This window comes from Eptesicus fuscus, chromosome 21 (genome assembly GCF_027574615.1).
Source record: "Eptesicus fuscus isolate TK198812 chromosome 21, DD_ASM_mEF_20220401, whole genome shotgun sequence".
Classification (NCBI taxonomy): domain Eukaryota; kingdom Metazoa; phylum Chordata; class Mammalia; order Chiroptera; family Vespertilionidae; genus Eptesicus; species Eptesicus fuscus.
In genome coordinates, this window is record NC_072493.1 from 21,471,300 (window position 1) to 21,483,285 (window position 11,986).

The 11,986-nt window shown below is 39.5% G+C and overlaps 1 non-coding gene across 1 annotated transcript; it reads right to left on the reverse strand.

The window, feature by feature from the left end:
* Window positions 1–3,241: 3,241 nt before the first annotated feature.
* Window positions 3,242–3,348, reverse strand: LOC129147845 (U6 spliceosomal RNA). The gene has a single exon (XR_008555061.1). It is a non-coding gene; the product is annotated as a U6 spliceosomal RNA (small nuclear RNA).
* Between the last annotated feature and the right edge of the window lie 8,638 nt (window positions 3,349–11,986).

Below are 11,986 nucleotides of genomic sequence, written 5' to 3' on the forward strand. Positions count from 1 at the left end.
ATTTTGTATCCCTGTGACTATTTTGTAACTACCAATTTGTATTCCTTAATCCCTTCATCTTTTTCACCCAGTCCCCCAATTCCTCCCTCCTTCAGGCAACTATCTGTATGTTTTCTGTGTCTATCCAGGAGCTAATTTGAAGACTTCTATTGGCCAAATTTAGAACCATTTGAGCTACAATAAAGGAACTATTTATAATGGATCAAAACATTAAAATACAGGGTGTCCAAAAAAATGTATACACACTTTGCCTGGCCACTGTGGCTCAGTGGTTGAGCATTGACCCAGGAACTAAGAGATCGAGTTTGATTCCTGGTCTGGGCACATGCCTGGGTTTTGAGCTCGATCCCCAGGGGGTGGGAGGAAGTGCAGGAGATAGCCAATCAATGATGTTTCTCTGTCATCGATGTTTCTATGTCTCTATCCCTCTCTCTCTAAAAATCAGTAAGAATATATTCTTAAAAATGTGTACAGACTTTGAATAATTATAAAGGCAGTGCTTATTAAAATACATTTCAAGATGCAATGGAATCAGCTGTTAAAGTGTGTATACATTTTGGGGGGACACCCTGCATGTTTAAACTAAAGCTATGAGTGTAAAATGATTTTTAAAATACAGACTCAATTGATCATCTTCAAAGGATGATAGGGATCCAATTTATTTTCTTGAAATGGATAAATAAAGGGAATGATTCAAACATTTATCCTGCCTTTTCTAGTGATCTGGGCCAATAACAACCAAACTGTAACCACTTTTTTGTTCTCTTTAAAATTTATGCCATAAGAAAATAGCTCTTTTTATAAAAATACTTCAACTAATAAGTAAAAAGGAAATGACAGAATTAGAATATCAAAATTTTAATGGATTTAGATATCCCATTGACAGCTGCTCACATCACAAAAAGAGAGATCATCAGACTTTGTGTCTCCTCATGAAAGACCTCAACACCAACTATGGTATTACCAAAGGGATTGCACCTGGGTATCACCCAGCCTCTAGATCCAGCTGCAATTTGCAAGAAATACAGAGGAACGTGTTGAATTACACCAAGAGTATCAATCAGCAAAACCAGGCTGCGAGATTTCTACAGGTCAAATGCCCCAGGTTTTTGACAGATAAATTGCAATGAAAAGAAAGGGATGGAGAGGGACCTGTAAAATTAAAAAAGACCTAAAAGACTTATTACATTAAAATATTTTTATTCATTTCAGAGAGGAAGGGAGAGAGAGATAGAAATAATGAGAGAGAATCATTGATCGGCTGCCTCCTGCAGGCCCCCTTACTGGGGATCAAACCCGAAACCCAGGTATGTGTCCTCGCCCGGAATCAAACCTGGGACCCTTCAGTCTGCAGGCCGACGCTCCATCCACTGAGCCAAACTGGCTAGGGCCATATATTTTAAAAAGGTAAACACTAGGGAAGCACACTTGGTGATCAAAATCACACATATAAAAAACAAAGAAGTAGTTATTGTAAAAAGCTGGTATATTGGTACTTTCCCCCCCTCTCATTAGGACTTGCAAAATAATAACTGACTAAATTTTGAAGAGCTCTTTTCTGAGAAGTACACAATTTCTGAATTGTAGTCATTAAAGGTAAAGTCTATTTAGAATGGTTTGCTCTCTGATTTAAGTCCCTAAAAAAACAGAAGAGGTTTTGACAGAACTAGGGCATAGGAAGCAAAAAGTCAATTAAAGCTGATTTTTTTTCAAGAGCCACATAAATGTTGTAAAAGTGCCACATACTTGAGCCATTTTAGCAGTTTTCCATCTGCTTTTGTTGTCTCAAAAAGAAGGAGGTTTCTCTGGCATTTCTCAGAATTGTCTTAAGTGACTTTCAGATCATCACAGTGAGTGGGGCGCTTCCAATTCTCAATGTTCCAATGTGACTCTGAAGTTTAGAGTAGGGTGTGCAAACTCATTTGGCTAGCTTTGCCCCCTTTTGGCTTGAAAAATAAAAGAATGTGAATTTGTTCACTTGGCAGAGCAAGTAGCATTGTGGGTTGTCCTTCAAATAGGTTTTCCACAGGCACCAATCTCTTTTTGGGCATGAACAGGCTGTTGTTGAACAGACAGACATTCAGGAGAGTCTATAAATTGAATCTTCCATCTTCTGCTAATATGGCTTTTGGCAATAAAGCCATTATCATGAAGTGCCGTAAAAGGCATCTTTTTTTTTTTTTTTTTCATCTGTTGCCTACTCAGCATGGGGTTTATTGCTATTTACTAGTAGAAGTCTGATTGCTAAATGCTAAACTAGGCAGGTCCCCCTGCAGTAAATGGATAGATGGGTCTCTGAGATGCCACCTGCTGTCCTTCGGGACAACTGGCAAACTTTTTGGTGGCAAGACCTAAAATGGCAACAGAGGCACGCTTCCTTTATTTTTATTACTAATTAGACATTGGTGAATTGGCACTAGTAAAGATCAGTAGGTGTTCATCTGTGAACGGAGTCAATTTAGGTACCTATTTGGAGTCTGGTGCTGTGAAAAATTTTAGATCTGGTTAAAATAGAAATTTTATTCTTAAGAAATTGGGGAAATAATACTGAGTAATAAGAAACAAATTGAGAACCATGAAATGCAAAGTCTATTCATTTTATAAAGACTCAGAATTACATTGGGGCACTTCATAAATGCTTCATAGGTGTTGTTGTTGTTGTTGTTGTTGTTGTTGTTGTTATTATTGAAGTAGGATTTCAGAATGAATGGAGAGTGGGCTGGAATATTGATAATGTCCAAAAGGAGGAGGCTCTTGGAAGCTGAATGGGATTTGTATAGGTAGGAGTTTGAATGCAGCCTAGTGTAGATTAGATCAATTCTCAGTTTAGGATTTGGATTTCTTGTGTCTAAGTTATTCTCCCACATGCTTCCCACCTCCCAAAAGTTTGTTATTGCCTGTTCTGTTCTTCTTCTTAGGGGTTTATGTCTCTCTCTTTAAAAAATATATATTTTTATTGATTTCTGAGAGGAAGAGAGAGGGAGAAAGAGAGAGATAGAAACATCAATGATGAGAGAAAATCATTGATAGGCTACCTCCTGCACGCCCCCTACTGGGGATTGAGCCCGCAACCCCAGGCATGTGCCCTTGACTGGAATCTAAGCTGGGACCCTTCAGTCTGCAGGCCGACACTCTATCCACTGAGCCAAACTGTCTACGGATATGTCTCTCTTTTTTAAAGGAAAAACCTAACTGTAATTTAGTGAGGTTTCCAGAGTAAAAAGAGTCTCTTTTTTTTTTTTTAAATCTGGAACGCTTCACGAATTTGCGTGTCATCCTTGCGCAGGGGCCATGCTAATCTTCTCTATATCGTTCCAATTTTAGTATATGTGCTGCCGAAGCGAGCACAAAAGAGTCTCTTATCAGATAAATGATTTGCAAATATTTTCTTCCACTCTTGCATTATGTTTTTACTGTAAAAAATGTTTTTATTGATTTTAGAGAGAGAAAGGGAAAGGGAGAGAGAGATAGAAACACCAATGATGAGAGAGAATCATCAAACAGCTTGCCTCCTGCACACTCCCTACTGGGGATTGAGCCTACAATCCTGGCATGTGCCCTGAAAGGGAATCAAACCATGACCTCCTGGTTCATGGATCGACTCTCAATCACTGATCCAATTTTGTTTTTCTTTTTCAAGATTGTTTTGTCTTTTCTGGGTTCCTTGAATTTCTATATGAATTTTAGATTTAACTTATCAGTATTTGCAAAGAATCCAGCTGGAATTTTGATGGTGATTGTGTTGAATCTGTAGACCAATTTGGGAAGTGTTGTCATCTTAAAACATTAAATATTAACTTATTAACATTAATATATAAGACTTAAACATCTTATAACCCATGGACATAGGATGGCTTTCCATTTATTTAGGTGTTATCACATTTCTTTTAACAATCTTTCGTTGTTTTCAGAGTTTAAGTTTTGCACTATGTTCAATTTCTAAGTATTTTTCTGATGGTATTATAAATATAACTAGAGGCCCGGTGCACGAAATTCATGCACGGAGGGGGGTTGTCCCTCAGCCCAGCCTGTACACTCTCCAATCTGGGACCCCTCGAGGGATGTCCGACTGCTCGTTTAGGCCCGATCCCACCACTGGGATTGGGCCTAAATGGGCAGTCGGACATCCCTCTCACAATCCAGGACTGCTGGCTCCCAACTGCTTGCCTGCCTGCCTTCCTGATTGCCCCTAACCGCTTCTGCCTGCCAGCCTGATCACCCCTTAACCACTCTGCTGCCAGCCTGTTTGCCCCCAACTTCCCTCCTCTGCCGGCCTGGTTACCCCTAACTGCCCTCTCCTGCAGGGTTGATCACCTCCAACTGCCCTCCCTTGCAGGCCTGGTCCTTCTCAACTGCCCTCCCTTGCAGGCCGGGTGCCTCCCAACTTCCCTCTCCTGCTGGCCATCTTGTGGTGGCCATCTTGTGTCCACATGGGGGCAGGATCTTTGACCACATGGGGGCAGCTATATTGTTGTTGCAGTGATGATCAATCTGCATATTACTCTTTTATTAGATAGGATAGAGGCTGGTACAGGGGTGGGGGCCAGCTGGTTTGCCCTGAAGGGCGTCCCGGATCAGGTGGGGGTTCCCTTGGGGTGTGGGGCGGCCTGAGCGAGGGGCCTGTGGTGGTTTGCAGGCGGGCCACGCCCCCTGGCAACGCAAGTGGTGGCCCTGGTATCTGGAATTTATTTTCCTTCTACAATTGAATCTTTGTAGCCTGGAGCGGAGCCAAGCCTGGGGCTCCCTCTGAGGCCGGCAGCCATTTGTGTTGGGGTTATAATTGAAACTTTGTTGCCTTAAGCGGGTGGGCCCAGCCAGGGTGTGCGGAAAGCTTTGCTTCCCCTGTTGCTGGCGGCAACCCTGGCCTGCTCTCTCAAGCTCCATTCTGCCGCCATTTGTTTGAATTTGTTTACCTTCTATAATTGCAACATTGTAGCTTGAGTGGAGGCTTAGGCCTGGCAAGGGCAGGCGGAAAGCTTGGCTTCCTCTGTTACCTAGGAAACCTTGCTCTCTGTGGCTGTAGCCATCTTGGTTTGGGTTAATTTGCATACTCGCTCTGATTGGATGGTGGGCGTGGCTTGTGGGTGTGTCGGAGGTATGGTCAATTTGCATATTTGTCTATATTAGATAGGATTTTTTTCATTGTTTTATTGTTCATTGCTAGAGTATAAAAATGCAATTGAATTTGCATATTGATTGCGTGTCTTATAACCCTGCCAAACATGTTTATTAGTTCTAATAGTATTCTGGTGGATTATTTAGGATTTTCTAGATATAAAATTATGTCATCTACAAATAGAGATAGTTTTACTTCTTCCTTTCTAATATTAATGCCTTTTATTTTATTTTCTTGTCTAATGACCCTGACTAGAATCTCCTGTATAATTTTGAATAGATGTGGTGAGAGTGGACATCCTTGCCGTTTTCCTAATGGTAGGGGAAAACATTTAATCATTCATAGTTAAGTATGATGGTTGTTTAAAAAAATTTTTTTTGTAGATGCCTTTTATCAAGCTTAAAATATTCTCTTCTATGCCTAATTTGCTGAGAGTTGAATTTTGTCTAATGCTTTTTCTATATCAATTTATGATTTTATTTATATATAGTGATTATGTGGTTTTTCTTTCTTAGGTGGTTAAAATGGTGGATTACATTGATTTTCAAATATTGAAACCAGCTTTGCATGCTTAGGCTAAACACCCTTGATTGTGGTATTACTATTCTTTTTATGTATTTATATATTATATACTATATTTTGTTTGCTTATTTTTAAAAATATACTTTTATTGATTTCAGAGAGAAAGGGAGAGGGAGAGAAAGATAGAAACATCAATGATGAGAGAGCATCATTGATCAGCTGCCCCCTGCATGCCCCCTACTGGGGATCAAGTTTGCCCAGGTGACCGGGAATCCAACCGTGACCTCCTGGTTTATAGGTCGACGCTCAACCATTGAACCATGCTGGCCGGGCTGCTTATTTTTTATTAAGGATTTTGTTTCATTTTTTCATGAGGGATATTGGCCTGTAGCTTCCTTTTTTTATAGTGCCTTTGTCAGATTTTGGTATTAGAGTAATGCTGGTCTCATAAAATGAGTAGAAAAATATTTCTTCTTCCCTTCTTCTATATTCTGGAAGAGATTGTGTAGAATTGGTATCATTTCTTTTTTTTTTTTTTTTAAAGTTATTCTTTTTTTAAATTATATTTTATTGATTTTCCACAGAGAGAAAGAGAGAGGGATAGAGAGCTAGAAACATCGACCAGCTGCCTCCTGCACACCCCACACCAGGGATGTGCCCGCAACCAAGGTACATGCCCTTGACCAGAATCGAACCTGGGACCTTTCAGTCTGCAGACTGACACTCTATCCACTGAGCCAAACCGGTATCGGCGGTATCATTTCTTTTTTGAATGTTTGGTAGAATTCGCCAGTGAAACCACCAACATATTTATTCTCTGTGAAGATTTTTAAATTAGACATTAATTTTCTTTCTTTCTTCCTCTTTCTTCTTTTTTGGACAAAGGGGGAGAGAGAGAGAGAGAGAGAGAGAGAGAGAGAGAGAGAGAGAGAGAGAGAGATTGAGAGAGAGAAACATCGATTTGTTATTCTACTTATCCATGCATTCATTGGTTGATTCCTGTATGTGCCCTGATGGGATTAAACCCACAACCTTAGTGTATAGGGATGATGTTCCAACCAACTGAGTTACCTGGCCAGGACCTAGACATTAAATTTCTTTAATAAGTATAAGACTATTCAGAATATCTGTTTCATCTTGAATGAGTTTTGATAATTTGTGGTTTTCCAAAATTGGCCTATTTTATCAATGTTTTTGAATTTCAACATGTAGAGTTGAATGTGGTATTTATATATTATTATTATTATTATTATTATTATTATTATTACTAAAGACCCGGTGCACGAAAATTTGTGCACTTGTGGGGGGGAGGGTTCCTCAGCCTGGCCTGTGCCCTCTCGCAGTCCAGGACCCCTTGGGGGATGTGCACCTACTGGCTTAGGCCTACTCCCTGGGAGATCAGGCCTAAGCTGTCAGTCAGACATCCCTCTGGCAGTCCAGGAGCCCTCGGGGATGTCTACCTGCTGGGTTAGGCCCGCTCCTGGGGTATTGGGCCTAAGCTGGTAGTCAGACATCCCTCTCGCAGTCCGGAAGCCCTCGGGGGATGTCCAACTAATGGCTTAGGCCTGCTCCCCGGGGGGAATGGGCCTAAGCCGTTAGTCGGACATCTTTAGCACTGCAGCCAAGGTGGGAGAGGCTCCCACCACTGCCATTGTGCTGGCCAGCTATGAGCCAGATTCTGGCTGAGTGGGGCTCCCCCTGTGGAAGTTCACTGACCACCAGGGGGCAGCTCCTGGGTTGAGCGTCTGCCCTCTGGTGGTCAGTGCACATCATAGCAACTGGTCATTCCCAGTCATTCTGCTGTTAAGGTCAATTTGCATGTTACCCTTTTATTATATAGGATTTTAAACATCAGTGATGAGAGAGAATCATTCATTATCTGCCTCCCGCACCCCCCGCCGCTCCCCACTCACTGGGGATCGAGCCCACAATCAGGCATGTGCCCCTGACCAGAATCAAACCCGGGACCCTTCATTCCACAGGCCAATGATCTATCCACTGAGCAAAACCGGCCAGGGCTCTATATTATTATTTTAATATCTGTGGGGTCTGTAGTGATATCCCCTGTTTCATTTCTGATATTTAGAATTTGTATCTTCTCTTATTTCTTGGCATGTCTTGCTAGAGGTTTATCAGTTTTATTGATTACTTCAAGGAACCATCTTTGATTTTATTGATATTCTCTATTGGCTTTTCTTTCCAATTGCGCTAATTTCTGTTCTAATTTAACTGTTTTCTTCCTGCTGTTTGATTTGCATTTATTTTGCTTTTTTTCTAATTCCTTAAGAATAGATTAGATTAGTGGTATAAGAGCCTATTTTTTAGTATAAGTATGTAATGCTATAATTTCCCCTCTAAGTACAGCTTTTGTACCCCACAAATTTTGAAAAATTGTTTTCATTTTTGACCAGTTCAAAATACTTTCTATTTTTTTTGTTGTGACGTTCTCTTTGACCCATGGGCCATTTGGAAGCATGTTTAATTTCTAAGATTTGAGAAGGGAATTTTCCTGTTATTTTTTTCATTACAGGCATATCTTGTTTTATTGTGCTTTGCTTTATTGCACTTCATAGATATTGTGTGGTGTGGTTTTTTTTTTTTTTTAACTAATTGAAGGTGTGTCAACTCTGCATCCAGCAAAACTATCAGTGCTCTTTTTTCATGAGCATTTTCTTACTTCATGTCTTTCTTTCACAGTTTGGTAATTCTCACAATATTTCAAACTTTATTATTAATATTATTATATTTGTTATGTTGATCTGTGATCAGTGATCTCGTGTTACTATTGTAACAGCAAAGGTGATGGTTAGCATTTTTAGCAATAATTGTGTTTCTAGACATAATGCTATTGCACACTTAATAGATGACAGTAGAGTGTAAATATAACTTTTATATGCACTGGGAAACCAGAAAACTTATGTGACTTGCTTTATTGTGATACTTGCTTTGCTGTGGTATTCTGGAATCGAACCCACAGTATCTCTGAGGTATGCCTGTATTGCTTTCAAGTTTAATTCAGTTGCAGTCAGAGAGTATAATCTATAGAAATTTAATTATTTTAAATTTAAGATGCATTTTATGACCCATGATATGGCCTAATGTGGTGAATGTTCCCTGCACACCTGAAAAGAATGTGTATTCTGCTACTGTCTTTAGGTGAAGCAGTCTGTAAATGTAGATTTAGATTCAACCAGTTGATGGTGTTGATTAGCTCTCCTATATGATTGCTGATTTTCAGTTTACAAATTTGTCAATTACAGACAGAGGAGTGTTGAAGTTCCCAATTGTGATTGTAGATTTGTCTATGTTTCCTTTCAATTTGATCAGTTTTTGCTGCATGTACTTTGAAGCTCTGTTGTTAGGTGCATACAAATTTGGGATCATTATGTTTTCTTAGTAGGTTGGTCCTTTAATCATTATGCAATGACTTTATCTCAGGTACTTTTTTGGTCTAATATATACTTTTTCTGATGTTAATATAGCCATTCCAGCCCTCTTTTGATTAGTGTTATCATGGTATATCTTTTTCTGCCTCTAACATACCAGTATTTTATATTTGAAGTGAATTTCTTATAAACACCATATTGATCATTTTTATTCATTCTGCAATATCTATTTTTAAATGGTGTATTTAAACTGTTAATATGTAATGTAATTATTGATATATTTTACAGGCCTATCATTTTGTTGTTTTCTGTTTATTCCTTCAAATTATATTAATTTCACTTTCTTTGGAATTTTTGCTGCTTATCTTTATTAATCATCTAAGTATCATTTGGCAAAGCATCTTCAGAATTGTGGGAACTTGGCCCAATAGAAATATCTATTCTAGTTCCCAAACTAGTAATCAGCCAAAATGGTTGGTTTTGAAATATTTTCAACTCTCCTTGTTTCTTTTATTTTAAGATTGTCAAAAGCATGGACCTTTAACATAATGCCTTTTTGAGATAAAAGAGAAACTGGAATTTGGAGCTAGATTTTATCCACAGGTACGCTGCTTTTAACTTTCACTTTTATTAACAAAGCTGATGTGAAAGCAAAGTGTTTTCTGTTGCCAATTTAACTTCTTTAATTAAAAATGAAAGTTATAAGGTATTAGTGCCAGGGGTGAAGTTCTGTCAGAAGGGGGAAATGGGTTTAAAATTGAAACTGTGGGCATGGTGGAGGCTATAGTGCAGCATCTGGAGTTTTGACACTTTAATGGAAAACGGATACCAATGCCTTAAACTCTTCTAATATTGCCTTTTTAAAAAATTATAAAACTATAAGAGGCATGACTATGAGAAAAGCACTGATGAAAGCTGAGGTGCCCTGGGAAGGTGGGAGTTTGAAAGATTAAAGCGTGAATACTCAGGGTTTCAAACTCTAAAAGAATGTGTATTCCCGCTCTTAAATGAGGTCAGGCAAAGCAGAATTCTCCTCACTTTACAAACCTCATAAAGTTGGCAAGTATCTGAAACAAACAATCATTCTGGAATGTACTGAACCCGATTATAACAAAATCCCGGGGAAAACCTCGGTTTACAGTCTATGTGCTAGCTGGATGCATTAGGAGGTAACTTTTTCTGAGTAAAGGCAGTACTCAAGTGTTTGGGTTTTTGTTGTTGTTGTTTCTTAAAAGAATCTTAAGACCTCCCCTCCAATTTTCAATTATATCAGAAATTGTCTTTTCTTTTTTCCCCAGATTCATTTCCTTTCTTTCTTTCTTTCTTTCTTTCTTTCTTTCTTTCTTTCTTTCTTTCTTTCTTTCTTCCTTCCTTCCTTCCTTCCTTCCTTCCTTCCTTCCTTCCTTCCTTCCTTCCTTTCTTTCTTTTCTTTCTTTCTTTCTTTCTTTCTTTCTTTCTTCCTTTCTTTTTTTTTATTTTTAGAAATTATTGTATAGTTTGCCATTCCTTAAGAATTCAACCAATTGGGATTAGTGTATCTGTCCTGCCTTTGCAGTCCACTCAGTAGAATTTCTAATACTTTGTAGAATTATGTTCTTTTCCCGTTGAAAAAGCCAAATGCCATCCATACCAGACATGTCATTTTACAAAATATTAATAGATTTCCCCAATATCAGTATTATTCAGGCATACAAAATGTTACATCTACAAAGACTTTTACATAAGAATGTCCTTGGCACAGGACTCACAGTAAAACTGTAATAGTAAAACTAAATTAATTTCATGGTGATTTAAATTTATAGTAGGAGGAGGCTAGGGATCTTCAATCCAGTGCCTTCCCCATGTCTTCTTCCAAGAACTTAAAGCTGAGATGCGTTAAAATAAACTAAAATGTGGCATATCTGTGGACACTGATCAGACATTTCCCCCCTATTTTCCCATTTTGTCTTTTTTGACATACTTTACCCAACCTGTAGATGTCAAGTCCCCAAAACACAGGTGCTTCGGGAGGACAGATTTGGTTTTTAAATGAAGCAACTGCGGCCCACGGAGAGGACCTTTCAAGAGCACCAGCCACCAGCTGGAGCAGCTGCCCGGGGCAAGCAGGATTCCCTCACCTCACTGGCCTTCAGGGGCCAGACAGCTGGGCGCCCCATCCCCTCCAGATCAGAGCTCTGCGCTCCGCCTGCTGTGTGGCTGAAGGGGCGGTGGGGCCCCCTGTCCCAGCCCTCACAGAGCAGAGCAGGCTGCACACGGCAGGCAACAGACTGCAGCCCTGGCACGGGTTTCCCAGTCATCACCAGCCTTCCGAAGGCATCCCTCTTCTTTCACTATATTTTCCCACAGATCTGGCAGGGAGTTCTTCCTCTCCGACCATTTCAGCTGAAATCTCCTCAGAGGACACACAGGTCCTCTTTACAATCCTGCTATGTTTTCAGTAGCTTTGAAGATTTGTTTTTGGTGTGTATTTGCAGTACTGTGCTTTTCTTCGTTTTCCCCAAGTGATTCATTAGTATTTTTCCTGTTGTAGAAGGTTATCATTAATATCCAAATTAATAGTCAAGGAAACATCCAAATTTAGGGCAGCGATTTTTCTGCAGGAAATTGGGTTAGTTGCTTTTTTCACTTTTATTCTGTTTTTTTTTTTAAATAGTTTATTGTTTTTATCTGTTTATAAAATGACATATATACTCTTTGTAAAATCTTAATAAAATACTGAAAAATATAAATAGCAAAGACTACCCACAATTCCACTTCCTGTAGACAATCTCTCTTCCCGTTTGATTTAAATCCCTTTTTAGGTAACTAGAAATACAACTGTCTATGCGTGTGGGGTCCATAATCACGCTCTCTCCTAAGAATCCTCCCCACTCCTTTGTCCCTCCTACTCGCCCAATAGCACACTAACGTGGCCCTACTTTAATTTTATGACCACAAACCTCAAGGGGCTCTTGGCACAGCT